Here is a 10,350-nt window from a genome sequence, read left to right on the forward strand (position 1 = left end):
GAATACATGACACAAGAGGAAGTGCCTGAATAAAGAAGGTAAATAGACTAAGGATTTTAAGCAGACATACGTAGTTAGAATCAAACAAGAGCGCATGTGAACAGGAGGGCAGGGTTGGAAAATAATCCGATCACTTTTCAAGAAAAGAATCACAAAGAAAATCCTTAGAGCATACCACAGGAACAAGATACATGATATTCGCAGAGTTCAAGATTCCTAACCGAATAGCCTCAAGAATTAACTCCTGACGTTCCCAAAACCCGCGATTCGCATTTTCTATAACTCGCATAATGTCTATGATAACCCATTGGTACTTCCACAAACATAATTCACTAGTGTTAAGCCGGCCAAACTTAATACCAGAAATTATGCAATGCAAGACTGATGGCATTAATCAATAGACTGTCATGTGCATAAAGCTCTATTCTCGTTATCCAAACAAGACCTATTACATGACTGACTCTCAGAGTATGCAATTGAAGCATAATCGGTCCATTCCTCAGGCTCTACAGGAAAGACCGCTCTGATACCATAATGTAACACCCTCACTATCAGAAGTCACGCTTCCGGCTGCGCTACTCTGATAGCAAGGAGCATGACGACTACTTTACATACTAAGTACTAAAATAGGAGCCTGTGACTCGACACTGTATCGCTGATTTCCTTGAAAACCGGAAATAAACACTTTATCTTAAGAAAAATACAAACAGGCATAGATTCATATACAAGACTCCTTACATAATAACTCATAATATAATATACATATAAAACATACAATTCCTATCCCTCTTACAAACTTGTAATAACAAAGACGAGGGGAGAAAATAATCTAATTAATACAACATATCAACTAAACGCAGTATAACTCTTCTTAACGCTTCTTCATCCGGTTCCTGAAAAGGTAAAGCTGTAGGGGGGTGAGAACCTAACCACACGGTCTCACCACGGAGTTTCAAAGTTGTCATAAGAAGATATTCAATAAGAAAACTGTTTTCAAGCTCAGTGATTAACTTTGCCTTATGAATCTTTTAAAACAAATAGGAAATCGTTCAAAACCCTTTTCAAAGAAACAATGTTTAATCTTTCAGAAATCCGAAATCTTTCCTTTCCTATAAGAAAAATCTCAATCAGAAATCAACCACGCAATCAAGCAACACAATCATTAATTCAGCATCCAAGTTCATTCTCAAATGTAGCACGCCAGGACAAACCCAGGCAAGACAAACAAGAAAAGCACAAGTATGTAGCAATTACAGCAAATAGTTCAAGTAGCAGTTAAGAACAGTTTAGCAATTAGGCAAACCAAAACAAGTTCAAACCCAAGCAAAGCATACAAATGCATATGATGCATGCCTATCCTATGGCTGATGAGGCTCATCTGTCGGTTATCCAGCCAACCCGACAAGTCTGAATTGTACTTAGACTGTCCCTCGACGTGCATCCCCAAGAGTCTATGCATAGCTTTTTCTCAAATAATCAATAATACTCAATGGGGGTAACATTTCCGGGAATTTATATAGTGCCCGGTCACACACTTACGTCGTAGGGTCAACAGAGTATCGAGTTTTCAACCTGGTACACGTGGTGGCAAGCCACGGCACTTAATCCAGGGAACCTCGTATCTCAGATATTTCAAATTCATAAGCCATGTGAATAATTCAAAGTTCACATCTCAACATTCTCAACATCATAATCATTCATCAATCCAAATCTCATTTCCAAGTTCATTTCAAAGCCATATTTCAAATAAAATTCTCATCATCCTCTTTTTCATTCTGTTTGTTAACAATCTCAATCCCAAAACAAAATTCTTTTTTTTAATAGACAAATCAATCTTAAAACGTATAATGCTTAAAAACAAATCTTTTTAATTAATTACTTTAAATAAAACTTTCAACTTTATAAAATTTCGGCAGCATCTCCTCTAAAACTCGGACACTGCCACCCTTTTCGGGTCCCATCCAAACATTTCTCAAACCTTTTCTCAACCATTTCCAAATCTCAAACATTTTCTAGAATTGAACCAGTTCCAATGTCAAATTATTTTCATATCAACCAATTCTAACAATAAAACTCTTTTTAAAATCGAATCAGCTCAAATATTAAATCGTTCATAAAATCAAACTAACTCACAATCAAACCGCTCCCAGAATCAATTTTATTTTCATATCTCAAATTATTTCCAAAATCGTTTCATTTATATTACTAAGTAAACTCTAAAACCAAGAAAATCCACCTGTCTTAATAATCAAGTAAATGACATTCCAAACCAGTTTTTATCCACAACCACACACCACTCACGCAATCAAGCACCCAATAATTCAGTCCAACAAACCATCACATCCATAAGACAAATATAATCACAGAAGTAAATCTCTTTGCATCGATATCTATTTATCACAACTCTGTAATATAAAATAGATTTTAAGAAAAACCCCTACCTCGACTCGTCGAAACCATAACTCAAAACGCGTCAACGAAACCGTTTCTCTTAACCCGAAACCGATAGCAACCGCAAACTCAGCCCCTGATCACTTTCGCAGCACTCACAGCAACTTAAAAGCGACGTGCAACGCTCAAAACACGACCCTACGTTACCAGAACCTCGGAGTTTATGACCAAACATAACAAATTATTAACACGGGTTCCCGAGACATAAGTACTTACCGAACTAAGAAAATGAAACAGCGGCGGTCGCTGAACCGGTTTGGCAACAGCTCCGGGAGCCACCTCGAACGGCAGCGGCGACCAGAACTCCGGCAACGGCGACTAAAACAAACATACAGCGATGATTAAGCTCCCGGAAATTTAAAGGAAACAAAAGCCAACTTAAAACCTTACCGGCGACAGATCTCAGTGGCAGCAGAGGTGTTTTCCGGCGGTAGAAGCGACGGTAACAAGCTCCTCTCCCGCGGGCTCCTTCTCTCTCCTGCGTTTGGCTCGGCGGTGACGGAGGTCTCTTCTCCTTCTTCTGCCCGCGACCAGGCTCGACGGTGACGGACCCAGAGGCGGCGATGATCGCACGCGCAGCAGCAGCAGCCCGTGATGATGACGATGGCGGCGGCTCTGCACGGTGACGACGGAAACTGGAAGCACAAGGCGCGATGGCGAAGGCTTCTCCTTCCTCGCGCGTCTTCCCACTATTCACCAAGCTCCATTAACGGCGACGATGAAAATACTTCCAACGGCGGCGTGCGGTTCTGACGGTGACAGAAGCGTGAACGGCGCCGGAGCAGCGATGCGGCGCAGCGGTGATGGCTGCATGTGGTGGCGCGGTCTCCCTCCAAGGCTCGGTGAGGACGCGATGGCGGCGGCGAGGCCCAGCAACGCCGGTGCGCCTCCCTCCCCTCTTCTCCTCTCGGCTCTCCCCTTCCCTCCGATTTCCCTTTCCTTCTCTTTTATTTTTTTCTCTTTCTTTTTTTTTTTTCTGTTGAGGTATGTGGGTTCTGTTGTGTGTGGGTGTTGTTGGGGAAAGGAGGGTGTGGCGGTGGGTAAGGAGGTGGCTAGGTTAGGTTAGGGCTAGTGGGTTCAATTTGGGAATTTTTGGGTAGTTTAGGTAATTTTAATAAAATTATGGGTATAATGTATAAATTTAAAATATAATTTAATTCTTTAAAATTACTTTTTTTAAAAAAAAAATATTATTTTAATTATCAATTTGCTAATTGGCATTTAATTAAGTATTCTAATTTAAAATTAGAAATAATATAATTAATTTTCTTTGTTTATAAAATTAAAGTATTAAATTCTAAAATCTCAATTATTTAAAACTAAATCATATAAAATTTCTATTCTTTTATAACTGTTAAATTTTATAATTTAAGTATAGAAAATTATTCATTAATAATGAAATTGAGAAAAATTTATATTTTTATTATCAAAACCTGATTTAATTATTTTCAATGAAATAATTTATGAAAATAAAATGTCTAATAAATAAATAAATTTAAAATTGGCTCATAATAAAATTTTCTAAAATTTCTGGGTCTTACATTAAGCTTAATTACGGATTTTTTATTTATTTATGTATACATGATAACACCATGGTCTATAAATGCTTAATGGATAACATATCATATATTGCTCTGAATGATGAGCACCGGAGTTGAAGAGTGTATACTGATTTGTTTCTATGATAGTTGCCTTCTTGTGACGACGCCTCATAGGAAGAAAAAAAATTGTTATAAAAGCTACCCGATGAAAGAGTAATTGGTAAATGAATAATATTTTCTTCTAATATATATGGTCTTTTATAGTGGTAAAATAAAAATGGAAAGAATAAAAGTTTGTATTTTTATATTAGAAATAGAATTTAATATTTATCCTAATAAAATTAAATAACTAATTAGTTATATTTAAATAAATTAAATAAAAATATTTTTAAGAATTAATCAAATCAATTAGTCAATACAAATAATTAGTATAATTAATTTTATTTGATTTATTGAATTCAAAAAATAAATTAAAAAATAATTGATTGAATTAATTAGTTGATATAATTAATTTATTATAATTGATTGGATTTAATGAATTAAAAAAATAAATAGAAAAATATAGGAGAGAATGATTTTTTTAACTAAATTAATATATATTTATTGTATTTAATCAGTATAAGTAACAAATCATCTATGTTATTATGTACCTTATAAATTAATGAATTAAAATAATTGTTATAATAAATTACAATTATTTGATTGATATAAATTATAATAAATCGTGTGATATTTAAATATCTAATCAAATCAATTAGTTGATATAATTAATTTACTGTAATAAATTGTATTCAATGAGTTATAAAAAATAAATTAAGAAACACGCTAAGAAGTATGCCACGCCCATCATGAAATGCAGAAATTTAATTTTTATATAATAAAAATATACATTCTTATATATGTTATAGAAATATGATTTGGTTCCATTAACTTGCTTATTTTTTTTAACTTGCCACCTATATTTAGCATGAAATTTTAATTTTTATAAAATAAATTTAGAAAAGAGAATAGTACTTTCATTTTGGAGAGAAAATAAATTCATGAAAAATTGACACATCGCTTTTTTTTTCATTAGTTGATAATGCATTAAATATTAATTTTATATAATTATAATAAATATATTTTCCTAAATTAGTATAATCATGCATTATTCATTAAATGTTAATTGTAAATAAATATAATAAAGATATTTTTCTAAAATAAATTTAGGAGAGAATAGTGCTTTCATTTTAGAAGAAAAATGAATTTATAAAAAATTGACACCTTACTTCAATTAGTTAGGAAAAAATAAAATTTTTGTATATTAAGTAGAAGTATATTATTATTATTATTATTATTATTATTATTATTATTATTATTATTATTATTATTATTATTAATTAAATGATTAAAAATATTTTCGATTGATAATTGATAAGTAGTTTAATAATGTATTAAATATGGATTTTATATAATTATAATAAAGATATTTTCCTAAATTAGTATAATTATGCATTATTCATTAAATGCATTCATTTTGGAGGAAAAATTAATTCATGATTAATTCACACCTCACTCTCATTAGTTGAGGAAAAATCCAATTTTAATATATTAAGTAGATTATATAAATAAAAATACTTGTTAAGTATATATAAAAGAGGAGATATATAATTATATATAATACAATTGCTATCTATGTAACAGATATAAATTGCTATAATTATAGAGACTTACTATAATTATATTAAATTTAATTATAATGTAAATAAATAAAATTGATAATAATTAATATTATTTTTTCTTTTTTACATTTAATATTTACCGTAAATATAAAAAATATTGAAAAAAAAAGTAGATACTGACTTTATTTTATTTTATTTTATGTCATGGATTTCTTTACTAAAATTAATGGAGGAAAAAAAATCTTTATGATTATATATCAATCACAATCACAATAAATAAGATGAATCGGTTGAGCAACTAATAAATTTAACGGGTAAATGTTATTTTCCATATATGAAAAAAATGAGGTAACATGCATGCGTATATATATTAATATAGGAAGAATATATACTCACAGCTTTAAAATCTTCAAGAATATACGATTGTATTATCCTTCAAGCCAAAAAATCCATCCTTTATTTTCATTAAATATTTATATTAATTCAATTAGATGAGTATTTTAATACAAAAAAAAGATAATTATTATTATTATTATTATTGAATCATAACGATAATTATCGTTTTATATATATATATATATATATATATATATATATATATATATATATATATATATATATTTGCTTCTACAATCGTGCAATAATATTTTCTTTCATTTGTTAACTAATTAAACTTGGTTATTTATATTAAATATATTTAATGATTACTAAAAATTAATCATATAATTATCATTATTAATAACTAATTATTAATAACTAATTTATATTTCTCTAAAATATAATTTTTTATCTTTTTATTATTATTATTATTATTATTATTATTATTATTATTATTATTATTATTATTATTATTATTATATAGGTCACCATTAAGATAATAACTTGTCACTAATAAAATTTTAGGATAATGAATAAAGAATAGAATTATATCAATATAATTAAAATAGTTAAAAATATTTTTGATTGATAATTAGGTTAATAATACATTAATTATTGATTTTATATAATTATAATAGAGATATTTTTTAAATTAGTATAATTATGAATTATTCATTAAATGCTAAATGCTAAGTATAATATTGTTATATAATTATAATTAAGATAATTTTCTGAAATAAATTTAAAAGAGATTAGTATAATTATAATAAAGAGATTATCTTAGATTAGTATAATTATGTATCATTCATTAAATACTAATTATAATATAATTATATCAATTAAAGATAATTTTTAAAAATAAATTTAAAAGAGAGAAATAGTGCAATCATTTTGGAGGAAAAATGGATTCACGAGAAAATGACACCTTACCATCATAATTCATAAGTTGGGGAAAAACCCAATTTTAGTATATTAAGTAGATTGGTATAAATTATAATAAATTATATAACATTTAAAAAGAAAATAAAATGAATAAGAAGAAAATAAAAATAAATAGAATAGATAAAAGACTATAATAAAATAAATTGAATGTGAAAATTTTTTTTTGTACATTTCATATCACATCCGTTTTAATAATCATAATAAATAAAAATACGTCAACTTGATATCTAAAAAAATGATGAGATAAAATCATAATACAGTTCTAAAGTAAAAACTTAAATTAGAACATATATCATTACACAACACATATTGAAAGTAATTTCACACTACAATATACCACAAACAGGTAAATGACTTAAATTTAAATACGAAATATTTTTTATTTATGCATACATGATAACACCATGGTCTATAAATACTTCATAGATAACATATCTTATATTAGCTCCGAATGATGAGCACGAAAGTTGGAGAGTGTGGTAGTTTGTGTTCACGATAGTTGCCTTCTTGCAACGACGCCTCATAGGAAGAAAAAGAATTGTTGTAAAAGCTATCAAATAAAAGATGGTAAACGAATGATATTTTCTTCTAGCATATATGGTCTTTTATAGTAGTAAAATAAAAATGGAAGGAATTAAATTTTATATTTTTATATTAGGAATAGAATTTAATATTTATCCTAATAAAATTATTATTATTATTATTATTATTATTATTATTATCATCAATATAAATGGGTTAACAACTTGCCACTAATAAAATCATTGGATAATGAATAAGAATTAGAAGGATATCGATATAATTAAAATGAATATAATTAAAATGTTTAAAAATATTTTCGATTGATAATTAGTTTAATAATGCATTAAATATTGATTTTATATAATTATAATAAAGATATTTTTTTAAATTAGTATAATTATGTATTATTTATTAAAATAATTAAAAATATTTTTGATTAATAATTGATAAGTAGTTTAATAATACATTAAATATTAATTTTATATAATTATAATAAAGATATTTTCCTAAATTAGTATAATTATGTATTATTCATTAAATACATTCATTTTGGAAGAAAAATGGGTTCACGAAAAAGTGATACCTCACTTTCATTCGATGGAGGAAATCCCAATTTTAGTATATTAAGTAGATATATATATAAGGCTCATTTTTTTTAGTAATGAAGGCTTTTGACGTGTTATATAGCATTATGAAATGATGGATATGTTTTCTATGGTTATGAAGAAGATTTTTTTAAAATTAGAAAAAGCAAATCGAAGGTTCTGATTTGGCTTCTCTAAATTTCTACAGAAATCTACTCAGATTTGATAAGAAGAGAAAAAAAATAAAATTTAAAAGTCTAATTTAAATGAGGTATACAAATTTAAAGGTTAGATTTGCACATTAAAAATTTTAAAAAGTCAAAATACACAAATATGAAGGTCATATTTGTATTTAAATAATAAATATGATAGTCTAATTTGTTTTTTTCACATGTGAGTTAAATACATCATACTTCAACAACATTGTAAACTGTTGTTTTCTTTTCAATATCAAAAATAAAAAAAAATTGTATATATAAATTTATTTAATAAAACTTAAAATTTCGTAATATTATTTTCGAAAAAAAAAATACTATTTTCTTATACTTAGAGCTAATAATGGGTAGGGTAGGATCCTACCCTAACCCAACCCGCGAGTTGAAAATTTTATTAAAATTCTATCCTATCCTTCTTATTCGCAGGTTGAGAATCTCTCAACTCTAACCCTACTCGCACCCTAAAATTCTAAATCCTATCCTACTCTATCCTACCCGCAGAAATATCAAATTTTTTCAAAGTAAATATAAAATTCAATCATTTCGAATTTTATACATATTAATAACATAAAAAAATAAAAAATTAATGCTCTAAATTACTAAATTAATTAACTAGTTTTAGTGGTTGTTCACTTATTGTAAATCATTATATTATATAAAGGAGGTTGTGAATTCAACTCTCACTTCTTTCACTATATACCTAATTTTTATAAAATATGTGTTATATATAAGATGCAGGTAGAATAGAATAGGGTACACTCTAAACCCATACCCTATCCTATCCGCAGTGAGTTGACTAGCCTATCCTATCTGCACCAGATTGAGTACCCGCAAATAGGATATGAATTGTCAGCCTATTTTGGGCGACAGCTTTTACCTTTTTTAGCATGTTAGTCATTAATACGTCCCTACTCCCTAGTCCATAGAAAATGATTATTTAAAATCTCATATCAAGTTACTTATTATCGTGAATCACAAGTTTATATACTCATCAATTATGTGACTATATCATAGCGATCTCCAACTCGAAAACCATGATTAGGCTTACAGTTTACACAAATACCTTCAAAACTTCTGTTAAAGAGTCGTTAGTAATATTTAAATTGAGATATCACTTTTCCTTCTTTTTTTTTGTTTCCGTTCATTCACATGAAACTCGGCTACAGAGGATCTATTTAGCGGGAGGGGTAATTTTTCATCAGATTAAGAGGAACAAATCTAATATAAGTCATATAATTGATATATAAATAATCAAGATTACGAGTTTAGAAGTTCAAAAAGTATAATAACTCTATGTCTTTCTCTTCAATCTCACAATTAACTACTCTTCTACTTAATTAATTTGACAGTTATGTAGGTCAAGTCTACGGTGTAAAAAGAAAAAAGTTTTTTATATATATATGGAGATTTATACTGTCTCAAAGAATAATTGACAACTGTTCTTAAAAAAGGATAAAGTCTACAATTTTAAAAGCGGGATGTAGAAATCTTTTCTCTCTTTCACGTAAGAATATAATTTTAATATAATGCTTAACTTATATAATTATATTTATGATGGTTAATTATAGTGAGTTGGAGTTTTTTTGTTTTTGCACAAAAGGAAGCATTTTGGATTGAGGCCAAGTTTTTTTATTATTGCTCCATAAATTTTAAAGAACTTTTTTATTTTATCAAACAAAATTTTATTGAAATATATATCCCTTAGTACATATTTATACAAGTTGATTTAATTTTTATTCTTAACTAAAAAATATGAAAGAATAAAATAATATCTTAAAATTTGAAAATTAATTTTTTATTCATCGGTTAGATTTTAATATAAGTATTTTATAAAAGAATAAATTTCATATAATTTTAATAATAGAGATAAATTTTATGTTTTTGAATAATAATAGTAAAACAGTCATTTTTTTTCATAATTTTTTTTTTCAAATGGAAATTGATTCTTTAAAATTATTTTACAATAAAGATAAATAAATTGTTGCTACTCAAAATTAGTCCAGCTTTTTCCCAACTTTGTAAAATCCAAGATAATAAAAATTACTTTTTTTAAGAG

The 10,350-nt window shown here is 27.4% G+C and overlaps 1 long non-coding RNA gene across 1 annotated transcript; it reads right to left on the minus strand.

The window, feature by feature from the left end:
* Positions 1 to 657: 657 nt before the first annotated feature.
* LOC112740504 (uncharacterized) lies at positions 658 to 3,484 on the minus strand. The gene is made up of 3 exons (XR_011871062.1): positions 2,842 to 3,484; positions 2,668 to 2,769; positions 658 to 907 (listed from the first exon to the last, which is right to left on the minus strand). It is a non-coding gene; the product is annotated as an uncharacterized lncRNA (long non-coding RNA).
* Between the last annotated feature and the right edge of the window lie 6,866 nt (positions 3,485 to 10,350).

The sequence above is a fragment of the Arachis hypogaea genome, chromosome 14 (genome assembly GCF_003086295.3).
Source record: "Arachis hypogaea cultivar Tifrunner chromosome 14, arahy.Tifrunner.gnm2.J5K5, whole genome shotgun sequence".
NCBI lineage: Eukaryota > Viridiplantae > Streptophyta > Magnoliopsida > Fabales > Fabaceae > Arachis > Arachis hypogaea.